The sequence below is a fragment of the Convolutriloba macropyga genome, chromosome 7 (genome assembly GCF_964194025.1).
Source record: "Convolutriloba macropyga chromosome 7, txConMacr16.3, whole genome shotgun sequence".
In the NCBI taxonomy this organism is placed as follows: Eukaryota; Metazoa; Xenacoelomorpha; order Acoela; family Convolutidae; genus Convolutriloba; species Convolutriloba macropyga.
This window is the reverse complement of record NC_134474.1, coordinates 1,129,116-1,146,081: the sequence shown is the minus strand read 5'-3', so window position 1 is coordinate 1,146,081 and position 16,966 is coordinate 1,129,116. Positions and strand designations below refer to the sequence as shown.

Sequence of the window (16,966 nt, the reverse complement as noted above, 5' to 3'; positions counted from 1 at the left end):
TTTCGCCGGTCAACGGGCTGCAATCAAAAGTTGGTATGAAAGTGAAAAGATATCATTTTATTTGATCCTTACAACCAAATTAATACTCGTTCTTCATAGATACTTTTTTCAGATTAGCCTGACTTATATTGATGTCGAAATCAAAGATTTCGTTTTCGATATTTTTACGTTCTTTTTTCGTCCCATCTTTGTTTTTCGCATTGTGCCAGGGCTTTGAAATTTCGGATGATTCAACGATGGTTTGGACTGAAGTGATAAAAACACCTAAATCAAGAACAAAAACCGTTCGTTATAAGCTTAAAATACAACTTAAATATCCAAACCTTAAAAACATATCAGATTTAAAAAACAACAGCAGCTTAGATCGAAAAAAGGATTGGATAGTGAAAATTTCATTTTTTCCGTTACCCTGGGCGAGTCTGAACGGATATCTTGTAAGATCTTACAAAATTCTTGCAAAAATGTTTATCTTGTAAGATCTTGTAAGACGAATGTTTATCTTGTATGATTCTTGTAAGACGACGAATGTTTATATTGTAAGATTCTTGCAAAGTAAAAGACTAAGAAATGATTATTTCTTAGCACTAATATCCTCAGAGTAGGATCGCACGCAGACACCAAAAGTGACGGAAACCAAAATCATTTCTAACTGATATTACGGACAATCATGAAAAGGCCATTTTACTACAGAAACTGAAAATCAAATACCAATCTTTGTTTTGTTTTGCTGTTTCAAGAAAATGCGTTTCAAGAAACAAGCGAAAGAAGCACAATTGAGTTCTTTCGGGAGCAAATTGAGTATATAGTAATGTTCTATGAGTTAAAAGAGAAGATAATTTGATTTTCGGGCACAAAATTTGCAAAGCCTTGAGGTTAGCTCCTTCAAAGCGTTGCTGTTGCCTGTTAAATCAAAAATGACTTAAAATTTGCACTTTATTGAACTGGAAAGGCATGAAAAAAGTGTTATTTGGGCCAAGATTTAAAATAAAGCATGTGATGGAAGATGCTTTTACAAAACTAATAGTTTGTTTGAAAAAAGAACAGCATTATGTTTTCTGATCGTTTTTCTTTTGAATCAAAATTTATTGATCTATCTCTTAGCTATGTGACGAAACTACCGCATCTAGAGGTATAAGCACTGGTTCTGACGGAAATTTGCCTCGGCTTTTTTGCTGATATTTTTTATCAATTAATATTTTTTTGCATTAAATTTATCGTCGTTCTTAAAATCTATATTGCCATTTTAAACTAAATAGTGGTTCAGATACTGTTTCTTATCATCTAAAAAGGGCGTCAACACTTTCAAAGCAAAACGACAAGCATTAGCAAAAAGTGGCAAAAAATGGCGAATGGTTATCTTGTAACATTCTGTCAGAAATTTTTGTAAGACGATGCAGCCTCTTGTAAGATTCTCTCAGAATCGTGTAAGATCTTACAAGATAACCATTCGGAGTTGTCCACTGAATCTATATAACATTGACCACGGAGTAGAAACTAATGAGGGCTGTGGCATCCTTGCACGTTGACGCATTTCATGTGTAATACATTGAAAATCTACATTTGTTATTGTAGTCAGAAACAATTTCCAGGAAAACATTAAGTAAATTCACCCTTTTCAAAAATATTTTCTTCAATTTGAACACTAATTCACATCAGGAACATAACCTCGTATCAAAAACTGTACTCATTTGAAATAAGCACAATTGTGACATGCTTTCTGTGCTCTACCAGAACCTTCAGACCAATTATTTCAATCAATGAAACCTTCGAAATAAAAGAAATGATTCCTAAAGCTCTTCATAAGCCCTTAATGGTGGAAACAGCGTACAAATTAAGCAAAAGTTGGGCCTATAGAAATTGTTCTGAACATATGGACATTTTTGTTGACAGTAGAATATCACTAATTTGACCCAAAAATAGAGGCTTGCTATATTAAACGACAGATACGGTTTTTAGGTCTTGCATGAACACAAAATTGACACATTGTTTTGAAAAAAAATTATTAATTGTTTTTGCGATAGTTGTTTCCATCTAGAACTGTTTTCCAGATTAACAGCAACGCAAGGCTCAATATTTTGATAAAGGCAATTTAGATAGACTCTGTGCAGATATACATATTAAAACGGGGCTCAAAAAATGTGTTTTAATCTAAGAGCACGCTAAATGAGGTCATTTAGTGATGTGTTACCGGATTCTGTTTTATTTCACGCATCGCTATAAAAAAAGGCTTCTTCAACAACTTTCCATCAACAAAATGGACAAATTTTTGTTTTAACGAATAAACCATTATCCAATGTAATTTTAGTCTATTTCATTTCTCGCTGGAATTATCGCATTCACAAAAGCAGCTAAAAAAATCAGAAAAAAAAACAATTTGTTTGGTTGGAGAGTTCCAAAATAATTAAGGCTGTCTCAAAACGATTTTCAAAGTTTGGTAACTGCATAATAGTGGGGGAAAATGCTGACACCATCAGCCAGCAAATTTTACAAAGTCCTAGCTCAATTGTATGGGATTGATCCAAAGGATAAAACCAATGAAAAAGAGTTAGAGCAAAATTTAAATGCGTTTTATTGGCTAAATGTCGCCAGTTGACTATTCCAGATTTTTCATGCTAGTCGTCTAAATTTAGCTGACAAAATTAAACTTTAGTCTAGCGACCATATAAGAACCTTTTTGCAACCGTTTTTTTCTATGAAAGAAACGAAACACTTTTCTTAACAATTTTGATAGATTACTAGTTGAGCCCAATCGCTTAAAATGACATGAGACGTCAAGAAAGGGTTTTGTATCTAATACGTTGCAGTAAATGAAAACTTTAGAGAATATTCACATCATTCGAAATAAGGCAAGGCCTTTTTATCACTCGGTCTATATCTCCTCCTGTGTTTAGAGGATTTTTCATATCCTTGAAATGAACAAACTTTTGTATCATTGATTTTTTGTGCTTTCTGGATATTCATGATTTCATGATGTTCTTATTCCACGAAATTTTGACAACTATATAAAAGAATCCATGTGCACTGCTCAAAATAGTTTCCGAAATCATTAGCATCAGATCAGAAAAGCAGGAAAGCAACATAACACACAAACATTCCAAACTGAACGGAATAGGAGACAAATTGCCCCTTATATGCAAAAATCTAAGTGTTTTAATGCTTTTTTTTCAAAAAACACTTCAGTGTTTCATCAAAAAGTGTGCAAAACAAAGAAAAGGTAGTGCATAACTAACGATAACAACGGTCCCAGTTCGAGTTGAAATGGCCAATTTCATTTCGAATCAGGCTAAAATTTTGTTCAAAGTTCAAAACATTTGTAAGAATACGGTAACAATTTGGTTTCAAGATGTGGATTGTTAAACATTTCCCAATCTTAACTAATCCAACAAATGCCGAATAAAACTCTCTAGTCTCAGATACAAAAATACTTGTATAATAAATAGTGGTCCATCATGCACTAAGAATGAAAATAGCTTAAAAAAACTAGCATAATGTTCTAATTTTTTTCACAAAATTGTGAGAACCAAAATCAGGCACAAACAAAAAAGAAAAATTAGGTGTCTAAGATTTTGTTTTCTCTCGAAATATTCCAAAGGAGAACTATTTGATTTGATAATATATGAAAAGGGAGACAATCATTGAGAAGCAAAATTTGTCTCTACAAAACGGAAGGTCTGGCAGAAATTCCTTCCATTTATTTAGAAAAATCTGGCATCAAAAAATAAACCTTTTCAAATTTCATCTCAATTTTTTTTCAAAAAAACATATCAGTGTACCGGGCTAAATCTAGACTTTGAACAATATGGACTATTATTAACTTAAATTGGAGAGCCCGAGTCTGTTGATCTTAAACTTTGAATTCCGTCCAGTACTTACTGTTACACATTTCATAATTGAAAGGTGTGCTATCAAGTACAAGCTTTTCTGTAAAGTATTTCCTTGATTCGATTACGTGCATTCAATACTTTCTGACGTGCTTTTTTGTGAGGTTGTGCTGTCTCAAGACTTTAACTTCAACGTTATACGCATTATAGAACACAATTTGAAACAAGCAAGGTGTTTGTCCTTGTAAATTTTGAATCCCTTATTTCCTTATCTAATGGGGCGGATGTGGTCTGTGTTGTGGACGAGCTAAAAGCTAGCAAGTGGGTTCTGGTCATTCCAGTCGACAAACCTGTGAGATCAACCAAATGAAACTCCCCTCCATTTCGTGTCTTGCCTTGAAGAAGGCCGAATTAAATGAATGCTCCAAAAAGAATTGAAAACAATTTAGCTCTGTGCCCAACAATGTAATCCTCAAAATTGCTACTTCAAGCTTTCAAATCAATTCAAGTAAAAATCTAAAGAATGAAGAAAAGTAACTTGAAAAACACGTCAAACAGATGTCAAATGAAAGCTTCTGTACAATTCTGAAGCAGGGTATTGGAGTTATATTAGTTCAAAGTTGCTCAACAGATGATTTTTTTTGAAAAAGGGCTCACTTAAAATATGCAATACCTAAGCATTGATGACTTCTTGGGGGTTCCAATACGCAAAAATACTTTTATTGTGGGCACCGCAGAAAAAACTCTATTAGATTTAAGTACTTGGGCATAACAATGTCAACACAAAAGTGCGGTATATCGGTGGCGTAAGACAACTTGGTACCGAGACCACTCTCCCTAAATTTGCGAATGCTATTGCTCTACAAAAAAAAGTTTTGCATGACGAAGCAGATTTTTGATACTGTTCGTCTGAATTTAGCTGACATAATTAAACTTAGTGAAATTAAGTCAGCTATATCTCCTCCTGAGTTTAAAGGATTTTTCATATCCACGAAAAAAACAAACTTTTCTATCATTGAATTTTTTGTGCTTTCTGGATATTCATAATGTGAGCTGAATTCTATTCCTTTCTTGCCAAGATTCCACGAAACTTACAACTATATAAAAAAATCTATGTGCACTGATCAAAATAGTTTCAGAAATCATTAGCATCAGATAAGGAAAGCAGGAAAGCAACATTTGTACGGAAAGCATCATAACACGCAAACATTCCGAACTGAACGGAATAGGAGACAAATTGCCCCTTATAGGCAAAAAATCTAGGTGTTTTAATGCTTTTTTTTAAAAAAAACATTAATCTTCAGCGTTTCATCAAAAAGTGTGCAAAATAAAGAAACGAAGATTGTGCATAACTAACAATAACAACGGTCCCAGTTCGAGTTGAAATGGCTAATCTCATATCGAATGAGGCCAAAAAGCTTGTTCAAAGATGAAACCATTTCTACGAATTTTGAAACAATTTGATTTCAAGATCTGGATTCTTAAACATTTCCCTGTCTTAACTAATCTAACTAATGCCGAATAAAATTCTTTAGTCTCAGATACAATAAGACTTGTATAAAAAACAGTGGTCCATGATGCGCTAAGAATGAAAATAGCTTAAATAAGAAGCTAGCATAATGTTCAAATTCTTCGCGAAAATATGAGAACGAAAAACAGGCACAAACAAAAAAAGTGTAATTAGATGTCTAAGTTTTTTTTTACTCTCAAGATATTCCAAAGGAGAACTATTTGATTTGATAATACCTGAAAAGTGAGACAATCATTGAGAAGCAAAAATTGTCCCTGCAAAACGGAAGGTCTGGAAGAAATTCCTTCCATTCATTTCGAAAAATCTGGCACCAAATGATAAACATTTTTCAAACTTCATCTCCGGTTTTTTTCGTAAAAACATATCAGTGTACCGGGATACATCTAGACTTTGAACAATTTGGACTATTATTAACTTAAATTGGAGAACCCGAGTCTGTTGATTTTGAACTTTGAATTCTGTCCAATACTTATTGTTACAGATTTCACAATCGGAATGTGTGCTATCAAGTAAAAGATTTTCTGTAAAGTATTTTCTAGATTCGATTACGTGCATTCAATACTTTCTGACTTGCTTTTAAGTCAGGTTGCGCTGCCTCAAGACATTAACTTAAAGGTCATATGGATTAGAAAAAAAACACAATTTAAAACCAGCAAGGTTTTTGTCCTTGTAAATTTGAATCCCTTTTTCGTTATCTATTGGGGCAAATGTGGTCTGTGTTGTGGACGAACTAAAAGCTAGCAAATGCTTTCTTTCCATTCCAGTCAACAAACCCGTAAGATCAACCAAATGAAACCCACCTCCATTTCGTGTCTTGCCTTGAAGAAGGCCGAATTATTGAATGCTCCAAAAACAATTGAGCTCTGTGCCCAAAAAGTAGTCCATAAAAATGCGACTTCAAGTTTTTCTCAATCAATTGAAGTGAAAGTCTAAAAAACGAAGAAAAATAACTCGAAGAACACGTGAAACATGTCAATTGAAAGTTTCTGTACAATTGTGAAACATGGTATTGAAGTTTTAATAGTTGAAAGTTGCTCAACGGATGATTTTTTTAAACCCGGGCTCACTCAAAATATGCAATATTTTAGCAATAATAACTTCTTTGGGGTTCCAATACGCAAAACTGCTTTTTTTACGTGAGCAACGCAGAAAAACCATATAAGATCGAAGTACTTGAGCATAACAATGTCAACACAAAAATGCAGTATATCGGTAGCGTAAGACATGATACCGAGATCAACTCTACCTTAATTTGAGATTACTATTGCACCACAAAACAAAATTTTGCATGGCGAAGTAGATTTTGATACTGTTTGTTTGAATTTAGCTGTCATAGTGAAATTATGTCAATTATATCTCCTTCTGATTTTAAAGGATTTTTCACACCCATGAAAAAAACAGCTTTTGTATCATTGAAATTGTTCTGCTTTCTGGATATTCATAATGTGAGCTGAATTCTATTCTTTTTCTTGCTAAGACTCCACGTAACTGACAACTATATGAAAAAACCCATGTGCACTGATCAAAATAGTTTCAGAAACCATTAGCATCAGATAAGGAAAGCTGGAAAGCAACATTTGTACGGAAAGCATCATAACACGCAAACATTCTGAACTGAACGGAATAGGAGACAAATTGCCCCTTATAGGCAAAAAATTTAGGTATTTTAATGCTTTTTTTTCAAAAAACACTAATCTTCAGCGTTTCATCAAAAAGTGTGCAAAATAAAGAAAAGAAGATTGTGCATAACTAACAATAACAACGGTCCCAGTTCGAGTTGAAATGGCTAATCTCATATCGAATGAGGCCAAAAAGCTTGTTCAAAGTTGAAACCATTTCTACATTGTTGTAACAATTTGATTTCAAGATCTGGATTCTTAAACACTTCCCAATCTTAACTAATCCAAGTAATGCCGAATAAAACTCTTTAGTCTCAGACAAAATAAGACTTGTATAAAAAACAGTGGTCCATGATGCACTAAAAATGAAAATAGCTTAAATAAAAAGCTAGCATAATGTTCAAATTCTTCGCGAAAATATGAGAACCAAAAACAGGCACAAACAAAAAAGTGTAATTAGATGTCTAAGTTTTTGTTTAATCTCGAGATATTCCAAAGGAGAACTATTTGATTTGATAATATATGAAAAGCGAGACAATCATTGAGAAGCCAAAATTGTCTCAACCAAACTGAAGTTCTGGCAGAAATTCCTTCCATTTATTTCGAAAACTCTGGCATCAAAAGATAAACCTTTTAAAATTTCATCTCCGTTTTTTTTTCACAAAAACATATCAGTGTACCGGGATACATCTAGACTTTGAACAATATGGACTATTATTAACTTAAATTGGAGAGCCCGAGTCTGTTGATTTTAAACTTTGAATTCCATCCAATACTTATTGTTACAGATTTCTCAATCGGAAGGTGTGCTATCAAGTAAAAGCTTTTCTGTAAAATATTTTCTAGATTTGATTACGTGCATTTAATACTTTCTGACTTGCTTTTAAGTCAAGTTGCGCTGTCTCAAGACTTTAACTTCAACGTTATATGGATTATAAAAAAACACAATTTTAAACAAGCAAGGTTTTTGTCCTTGTAAATTTTGAATCCCTTTTTCGTTATCTATTGGGGCAAATGTGGTCTGTGTTGTGGACGAACTAAAAGCTAGCAAATGCTAGCTTTTATTTCGTCCGGTTTAGTTCGTCCGGTAAATTTTGAATCCCTTTTTCGTTATCTATTGGGGCAAATGTGGTCTGTGTTGTGGACGAACTAAAAGCAAGCAAATGCTTTCTGGCCATTCCAGTCAACAAACCCGTTTTTTTTTCACAAAAACATATCAAAAACATACAAAGTAAGTTTTGAATCCCTTTTTCGTTATCTATTGGGGCAGATGTGGTCTGTGTTGTGGACGAACTAAAAGCTAGCAAATGCTTTCTGGCCATTCCAGTCAACAAACCCGTAAGATCAACCAAATGAAACTCCCCTCCATTTCGTGTCTTGCCTTGAAGAAGGCCGAATTATATGAATGCTCCGAAAACAATTGAGCTCTGTGCCCAAAAAAGTAGTCCATAAAAATGCGACTTCAAGTTTTTTATATGAATTCAAGTGAAAGTCTGAAAACTGAAGAAAAAAAACTTGAAGAACACGTGAAACATGTCAATTGAAAGTTTCTGTAGAATTGTGAAGCATGGTGTTGGAGTTTTAATAGTTGAAAGTTGCTCAACGAATGATTTTTTTGATTCCAAACTCACTCAAAATATGATGAAATATTTTAGCAATGATAACTTCTTTGGGGTTCCAATACGCAAAACTGCTTTTTTTCCATGAGTACCGCAGAAAAACTCTATTAGATCGAAGTACTTGAGCATAACATTGTCAACACAAAAGTGCAGTATATCGGTAGCGTAAGACATGATACCGAGATCAACTCTACCTTAAGTTGAGTATACTATTGCACCACAAAAAAGGTTTTGCATGACGAAGCAGATTTCTGATACTGTTCGTCTGAATTTAGCTGTCATAATTAAACTTAGTGAAATTATTTCAGCTATATCTCCTCCTGATTTTAAAGGATTTTTCACACCCATGAAAAGAAACAGCTTTTGTAGTATTGAATTTGTTGTGCTTTTTGGATATTCATAGTGTGAGCTGAATTCTATTCCTTTTCTTGCCAAGACTCCACGAAACTGACAACTATTTGAAAAAATCCATGTGCACTGATCAAAATACTTTCAGAAATCACTAGCATCAGATGAGGAAAGCAGGAAAGCAACATTTGTACGGAAAGCATCTTAACACGCAAACATTCCGAACTGAACGGAATAGGAGACAAATTGCCCTTATATGCAGAAAATTTAGGTGTTTTAATGCTTTTTTTTTCAAAAAAAAACACTAATCATCAACTTTTCATCAAAAAGTGTGCAAAACAAAGAAACGAAGATTGTGCATAGCTAACAATAACAACGGTCCCAGTTCGAGTTGAAATGGCCAATCTCATATCGAATGAGGCCAAAAAGCTTGTTCAAAAATAAAACCATTTCTAAGAATATTGTAACAATTTGATTTCAAGATCTGGATTCTTAAACATTTCCCAATCTTAACTAATCTAACTAATGCCGAATAAAATTCGTTAGTGTCAGATACAATAAGACTTGTATAATAAACAGTGGTCCACGATGCACTAAGAAGGAAAATAGCTTAAAATACTAGCATAAGGTTCCAATTTTTTTCACAAAAATGTGAGAACCAAAATCAGGCACAAACAAAAAAGAAAAATTAGTTGTCTAAGATTTTGTTTACTCTCGAATTATTCCAAATCAGATTTATTTGATTTGAAAATATATGAAAAGGGAGACAATCATCGAGAAGCAAAAATTGTCTCAACAAAGCGGAAGGTCTGGCAGAAATTCCTTCCATTTATTTCGAAAAATCTTGCATCAAAAAATAAACCTTTTCAAATTTCATTTCCGGTTTTTTTCACAAAAACATATCAGTGTACCGGTATACATCTAGACTTTGAACAAAATGGACTATTATTAACTTAAATTAGAGAGCCCGAGTCTGTTGATCTTAAATTTTGAATTTTGTCCAATACTTATTGTTACAGATTTCACAATCGGAAGGTGTGCTATCAAGTAAAAGCTTTTCTGTGAAGTTTTTTCTAGATTCGATTACGTGCAATCAATACTTTCTGCCTTGCTTTTAATTCAGGTTGCGCTGTCTCAAGACTTTAACTTCAACGTTATATGGATTATAAAAAAACACAATTTAAAACAAGCAAGGTTTTTGTCCTTGCAAATTTTTAATCCCTTTTTCGTTATCTATTGGGGCAAATGTGGTCTGTGTTGTGAACGAACTAAAAGCTAGAAAATGCTTTCTTTCCATTCCAGTCAACAAACCCGTAAGATCAACCAAATGAAACTCCCCTCCATTTCGTGTCTTGCCTTGAAGAAGGCCGAAATAGATGAATGCTCCAAAAAGAATTGAGCTCAGTGCCCAAAAAAGTAGTCCATAAAATTGCGACTTCAAGTTTTTTTTCAATCAATTGAAGTGAAAATCTGAAAAATGAAGAAAAATAACTTGAAGAACACGTGAAACATGTCAATTGAAAGTTTCTGTACAATTGTGAAGCATGGTATTGAAGTTTTAATAGTTGAAAGTTGCTCAACGGATGATTTTTTGAACCCGGGCTCACCCAAATTATGCAATATTTTAGCAATGATAACTTCTTTGGGGTTCCAATAAGCAAAACTGCTTCTTTCCGTGAGCACCGCAGAAAAACTCTTTTAGATCCAAGTACTTGAGCATAACAATGTCAACACAAAAGTGCGGTATATCGGTAGCGTAAGACATGATACCGAGATCAACTCTACCTTAATTTGAGATTACTATTGCTCCACAAAAAAAATTTTTGCATGACGAAGTAGATTTTTGATACTGTTTGTTTGAATTTAGCTGTCATAATTAAACTTAGTGAAATTATGTCAATTATATCTCCTTCTGATTTTAAAGGATTTTTCACACCCATGAAAAGAAACAGCTTTTGTTTCATTGAATTTGTTGTGCTTTCTGGATATTCAGAGTGTGAGCTGAATTCTATTCCTTTTCTTGCCAAGACTCCACGAAACTGACAACTATATGAAAAAATCCATGTGCACTGATCAAAATACTTTCAGAAATCATTAGCATCAGATAAGGAAAGCAGCAAAGCAACATTTGTAAGGAAAGCATCATAATACGCAAACATTCCGAACTGAACGGAATAGGAGACAAATTGCCCCCCTTATAAGCAAAAAATTTAGGTGTTTTAATGATTTTTTTTTCAAAAAACACTAATCTTCAGCGTTTCATCAAAAAGTGTGCAAAACAAAGAAACGAAGATTGTGCATAACTAACAATAACAACGGTCCCAGTTCGAGTTGAAATGGCCAATCTCATATCGAATGAGGCCAAAATGGTTGTTCAAAGATGAAACCATTTCTAAGAATATTGTAACAATTTGATTTCAAGATCTGGATTCTTAAACATTTCCCTGTCTTAAGTAATCTAACTAATGCCGAATAAAATTCTTTAGTCTCAGATAAAATAAGACTTGCATAGGAAACAGTGGTCCATGATGCACTAAGAATGAAAATAGCTTAAAAAAGCTAGCAAACTGTTCTAATTTTTTCACGAAAATGTGAGAACCAAAAACAGGCTAACAAAAAAGAAAAATTAGATGTCTAATTTTTTGTTTACTCTCGAATTATTCCAAAGGAGAACTAATTGATTTGAAAATATATGAAAAGGGAGACAATCATTGAGAAGCAAAAATTGTCTCAACAAAACTGAAGGTCTTGCAGAAATTCTTTCCATTTATTTCGAAAAATCTGGCATCAAAAGATAAACCTTTTAAAATTTCATCTCCGGTTTTTTTTCACAAAAACATATCAGTGTACCGGGATACATCTAGACTTTGAACAATATGGACTATTATTAACTTAAATTGGAGAGCCCGAGTCTATTGATTTTAAACTTTGAATTCCGTCCAATACTTATTGTTACAGATTTCTCAAACGGAAGGTGTGCTATCAAATAAAAGCTTTTCTGTAATGTATTTTCTAGATTTGATTACGTGCATTTAATACTTTCTGACTTGCTTTTAAGTCAGGTTGCGCTGTCTCAAGACTTTAACTTCAACGTTATATGGATTATAAAAAAACACAATTTAAAACAAGCAAGGTTTTTGTCCTTGTAAATGTTGAATCCCTTTTTCGTTATCTATTGCGGCAAATGTGGTCTTTGTTGTGGACGACCTAAAAGCTAGCAAATGGTTTCTTGCCATTCCAGTCAACAAACCTGTGAGATGAACCAAATGAAACTCCCCTCTTTTTCGTGTCTTTTCTTGGAGAAGGCCGAACTATACAAATGCTCCAAAATCAATGGAGCTCTGTGCCCAATAATGTAGTCCACAAAATGCAACTTCAAGTTTTTTCGAATCAATTCAAGTGAAAGTCTGAAAAATGAAGAAAAATAACTTGAAGAACACGTGAAACATTTCAATTGAAAGTTTCTTTACAATTGTGAAGCATGGTATTGGAGTTTTAATAGTTGAAAGTTGCTCAACGGATGATTTTTTGAGCACGGGCTCACTCAAAATATGCAATATTTTAGCTTTGATGACTTTTTTGGGGTTCCAATACGCAAAACTGCTTTTTTCCGTGGGCACCGCAGAAAAACTCTATTAGATTCAAGTACTTGAGCATAAAAATGTCAACAGAAAAGTGCAGTATATCGGTAGCGTAAGACGACATGATACCGAGATCAACTCTAACTCTATTCAATTTGGGAATACTATTGCTCTACAAAAGAAATTTGCATGATGAGGCAAGTTCCCCTAGTGCTGTCCAAACAAACTGTTTACTTGTACTCGAATTCCAATCACAGGAACTTCTATGAAGAGTAACTGGTTCAACTGAATACATCCGAGACGCAAAAATACAGTGAGGTCACGAAGATAAAAGTAATATGTGCTTCACCCCAATTCCTAAGACAGGTTTTACCCTCATAGCGTTTCCTATTAAGAGGTCACACTTTATCGCTGACCTTCTGTAAAGATGCATGAAGGATTCCCAACACTTGAACAACTGGGAAAACGGTCCTTATCGTCTAATTGTGTCTAAAGATCTCAGAGTAGAGGCGGAAAAACACATCATAAGCAGCAAAAATATCCAAAAACTGTTGAGTACAATTGAGAGACGCAACAACCATGACTTTGGTGTTCTGCGGAAAGACGCAGCTTCAATGAAACCATCTAATTTGAGCAAACGAGTTAATGAGGCTAAAAGATTTCTTGCCATAAAAGCCAAAAGCCCATGCGTGCATGGACCATTTGACGGAGCGGCAAACCTTTTAGCCTCTGGGCGTGTAGCTCAAGCCAACAAAGTCACATATGAAGCATTGGATAAACTAAATCCGATCAAAGATGACTTGTCAACAACAGCAAAACCAGACATTTTGTCATCATCATCTCAGTTAAATGAGCAGACACTATCCGATCAATTGAGGGCGTGTTATCCAAAGATAGCGCTGAAGGCCCCATTTAAATACACGTAGAGTTTTTGCTCTACACGGTTTCATGTACAGCGCAAGATCAACCGAAAACAACTATCAAAATTCAAACAAAGTTTGATATCGATGCTTGCAGAAGTGGTTTTCCACTGTTTGTTTCTAGCTCTTTATGTAGTTGTTCCTCAACAGCATTAAATAAAACAAAGTTGGTGTCCGGCCAATTGCAGTAAGGGTGTTTCTGAGAACGCTGGTTACAAATTATCTAGTTCAAAATTGAAGTAAGATGGTAGAGAGTTGTCCGATCCCTACCAGCTAGGAGTATCCATCTCGGGTGGTGCTGTGCTCAGGCTATAATTCATTCCAAGAAAAACAACATTAAAAAAATTGCCCCTCCAAGAAAGGTCGGAACTCCAAAAACAGTCTTCCGAAACGCTTTCAATTCCGTTATGAGGAGTTGTCTTGTGAACGCAATTGCCAAATTTATGCCGGTAATTGCAGTTTTTTGTCACTCAAGGCACAGTCATTTGGTGTTGACAAAATCATCTAGCCATTCTAGAGTGCTTCAGAATGACCGATTAGGACCTCTTTTATTCGCATTACTTCTTTGGTCAACCATCCATTAGATCAACGAAATGGTGCCAAGCTAACCGAAAAATAAATGGCATTTCGATGACGGCGTTTCAGCTGGGACATAAAATGTGTTAAATGTAAATTATGGAAGGCACAGAAGGTTGCCTAGTTTTGCAAAAGAGCAAGTGTGAGGTTTGTTCAACCTCGCAACTTCAAAAAATGAATATATTAATTCAGCAAAACAAACCATAGGAACTGAAGTGCTTGACGCTGTGGCTGGAACTCCCAAAATTGCAGCCCTGTGTTTGCAGAATTGACTTCAAAAAACACCCGGGTTAGGACACCTTGACAACATTGATGATCCTCATTGCACATTAAGGTTTCCACGTCATCGACTTGTTTCTGTCAAAATGTTTACTCCCCTTCCAAGATACAAATCTCCTTCCGAAAAATTATTGAGATCTTGAGAACCTCTGACAACATGCAAGGGGTCACATTTGAAAACATCATTAGTAAAGAATTGTAAATGTTTGGCACCAAACAACATTGCGAATTAGCCAGTCGGGATTAGGAGTAAGAAAATTTATAGGTCAAGAAAAAGCCTCATTCTTGGCTCTATAACATCAGTCTCCTCAATAGTCTCTGAAATTAGAGATGTCCAAGTGGTGGAAGAAACATTCAGCCCTTTTCAATTTCAAGCATCTCCCATCTCAGTTCTACATTTTTTATACAAAACAAAATCAAGAAACCCACAACGCAAAAACTTTCAAGGACTGTGAAATGTAATGCTAAACAAAAGAAAAAGCCGGCTTTTGGCAGTGATACAGCCACAAGCGGGCGCATGATTTGCGAGCACCTATTTCAAAATTAGGCCTTCGTTGACAGCCAATTAAATTTCAAGTAAGCGTGAATAACCGTATCCAGGGTTATGTTCATCAACAAAAAAGCACGCACTACAAAACGGAAACCATATAACCTTACAGCGATCACGCAATCACTTGCCACGGTCCGGGAGACCGAATCGCAAAAAATGAGTGGATCAGGTATCTGCTTGTTTTTTGTCGCAGCTCTCTGCACTACAAACTTTTCGCGCATTTCAGAGATAAAGAACTTGCTTCCTGAAAGCAAAACCAGACCAGGTCACGTTTAAAGGAAATCCGGCAAGTCAGCCTCTTTGGACGTTACCGTGACTTCAACTGCGCAATTTCGGTCGCTGTTGACATTTTTGGGTTTCAGTCGTTGATTTTTGAAAAAAAGAAACTCTCATGAAATTGACAGTGTTATTTGACAGTCGGAGTTGTTTTTAGTGTGACTCTTAGTAACCTACCTTAGATTGTCGCAATCGTTGTCGACAGTGATAACCAAGGGGTCTGCCACAATGGTTACGGCTCGCTCAATTTGACCAGATGAAAATACGAGTCCACGTTTTGAGGTGTCCTATATTGTCCTTTAGAGATGAGCCATAGACAAGATTGCAACAAACCGGAGCAATTGAAATGTGCTTTTCAGAACTATAATTCTTTATTATTAAATCAAACAGTAAACGCCACGGGATTTGGAATAATCCTGCTGAGTTAAAGAGGAAAGTCACTGAAACTAACTGAAACTAACACTGAAACTAACAGGTCACTGGAAGTAACCTGGAGACAAGGATAAAACTATGATTTGACAGAGATTTTTATTTGAAAACCAGACAACAACAATTTTTGACGACGACACAGATAAAACTCAAATGATCACTTTGTAGATTATTTATTAAAGCTTTCAAGAAAATAGTTTTCCTACATCTTTCTCTTATCTTGCCCAACGCTCACAAAAATTATAAGAACAGTATCTAAAATCGTGACAGCGTTGAAAACCATTTTAAAAAATGTTCAATTAGTGTCCTGCATTTTCACAACTTTGTAATTCACAATCAATCATTTTGTCTCTCCTATTAGCCTTAGCCCACCCATCTAAATGCCCTGTTAATCGTTTCCGATAAAACACCAGTGAGAATTCGGGAAATCTGGCCTATCCATCTTTATGCCACTTCACAAGGGCAAAAAGGAAGTTCGCATATTTCGCACCCTTTCCATGTCATATAGCGAATTCCCTTCTCCGCACAAGCTACCGTAAAAATGCCATAAAAAGAGATATGTTGACAGCCTTTGGACTATAGAGATTACCGAATGAAGAGAAACTTTCTGTCTTCTTGAAAAACTTTGTCATGATCATCTCATTTCAATGAGCAGACAGTATCCTCTCAGTTGAAGGCCTGTTTTCCAAAAATAACGCTAAAGGCCCCAATAAAATACACGTTGAGTTTATGCTCCACGCGGTTTCATGTACAGCACATGATCAATCAAATTCAATTATCAAAATTCTAACGAATTTTGATAACAATACTCGCAGACGTGGTTTTCCACTGTTTTGTTCTAGCTGTTTCTGTAGTCGTTCTTCAACAGCATTAAAAAAACAAAGTTGGTGTCAAATCAATTGCAGTCATGGTTTTTATGAGGACGCTGGTTACAAATTATCTATTTCAAGGTTGAAGTAAAATGCTAGAGAGTTGTCTGAACCCTACCAGTTAAGAGTATCCATCTCAAGTCGTGCTTAGTCTGTAATTTTTCCAGGAAAAACAACTTTTCAAATGCTGCCCCGACAAAGCGGAAAACGCACGCAGGCAAAGCATGATTACGGTTAACCAAGAATAAGTTGTCTATACGTTTGTTAAACCAAAACAACAAAAAGCAGAAAGAAATTAAGTTATCAAAAGTTTCAAAGACTTTTATGTTTTGAATTTAATTAAATTCTTGCTCCTATAGTATTGGAGCGCTGCCAACATCACTGCTTCAATGTTACTTCTCATTCACGTTTATAAATTTTTAAAAAAATTAAAAATCTTTAGAAAATATAGCTACCTTGCATAATCCAAGTACTTTAAATTGTAAAAGACACAATGAGATTATTATTAATCTGGTTACTTCGTCGCGCAGATATTAACAAAACAATAC

The 16,966-nt window shown here is 34.8% G+C and overlaps 1 protein-coding gene across 1 annotated transcript in view; it reads right to left on the bottom strand.

The window, feature by feature from the left end:
- The window catches only part of LOC142342382 (uncharacterized), a 133,897-nt gene that overhangs the window by 96,131 nt on the left and 20,800 nt on the right, over positions 1-16,966 (bottom strand). The window lies entirely within an intron of this gene.